Raw genomic sequence first — 1,279 nt, forward strand, 5'->3', positions numbered from 1 at the left:
GTCCGTCTGCTCGCCTCGACCGGCTCCGCGCGCTCCTTCAGGACCAGACGTCACCGCTCCAGGAAGTATTCAAATCTAACCGCCAGAGCGACGCGCAGGCGCACTGCCGCGCACCAGGACGGCCCCGCCCCTAACACGTCTCGCAATGTTTCTGCCATCCTCAGCGCCGACATAAGTTTCCTCAAGTTTTTCTCATTTCCTACAGAATTGTCTTCGCCTCTATCAAGCATAGATCTCTTATTCTGAGAACGGCACCTTCTTTCGATTGTCTGCTCTGCAAACAGTCGGACCGTTGGCTTCGTACGAAATGGTGGCTTCCATAGTGCGTCACAGCCAGCTGATACTACTCCCTATAGCTGCCAGGAAGACCTAAGCTTCTGGGACGAGGTGGCCGAGTGGTTAAGGCGATGGACTGCTAATCCATTGTGCTCTGCACGCGTGGGTTCGAATCCCATCCTCGTCGGTTGTTCTTTTTCTTTTTTTATTCCCCCGTAGGGTTTCCACTAATTAACATAACGTGAAGTCATAATTTACAAGACGGAAACGATTGAATATTTCATCTGATTTCGATGGAATTTACTGATTCTTATCTAGCACCATTAGTCTCATCATGGAAGGGTGTTTCTTTATGGTATTGGAATTGAAAGGAAATATTTGAAAAGCACTTTCGAATCGTTATGACCTCACAGATGAAGAAAAGGCAGATAAAAGAGTTTTCTAGGACTCAGAAAATGTAGTGGATTTAATTTCTTACAAAGTAAAAAACAGCACAGAGACTATAACTACAGCTCACATGTTCGGGGTTGTCTGGAACATGAAGTGACCTAGCTCTGAGGTAAGTTTCGGTTATTTAAAGAGCTCTCATTTGGGGATTGGTGCTGTTGTTTTAAGTTTTTTAACCAGAACATTTATTTTACGACTGCTTGAAATCCTCAAGATGAACTGGATGCGACAGCAGCTGCCCTCTTGGGTTTAGGTGTTGTTCCATCACGAAATCCCGTCTGAATCTGTGATAATGTTGAGGTGCCTCATCCTGAAAGACCCAGAGATATTTTTCTTGATTAATTAATCTCAACCTTATGTTTTGAGGGAGAGACTCTCACTGAAAAAAAGAAAGGAGAGACAGAGAGAGAGAGAGAGATACAAAGAGAGAGAGAGACAGAGACAGAGACAGAGACAGAGAGAGAGAGAGAGGAGCAGTTTTCGGGACTGGAGAAGTGGTTCCTAGCATCCACATGTCAGCCCTGCTTTGTCTATAACTCCAGTTCCAGTTCCAGGG

General features: G+C 45.4%; 1 non-coding gene across 1 annotated transcript; it reads left to right on the forward strand.

Moving 5' to 3' along the window:
- Positions 1-381: 381 nt before the first annotated feature.
- On the forward strand, positions 382-463 carry Trnas-gcu (transfer RNA serine (anticodon GCU)). The gene has a single exon. It is a non-coding gene; the product is annotated as a tRNA-Ser (tRNA).
- Positions 464-1,279: the final 816 nt, after the last annotated feature.

Source organism: Chionomys nivalis, chromosome 9 (genome assembly GCF_950005125.1).
Source record: "Chionomys nivalis chromosome 9, mChiNiv1.1, whole genome shotgun sequence".
NCBI lineage: Eukaryota > Metazoa > Chordata > Mammalia > Rodentia > Cricetidae > Chionomys > Chionomys nivalis.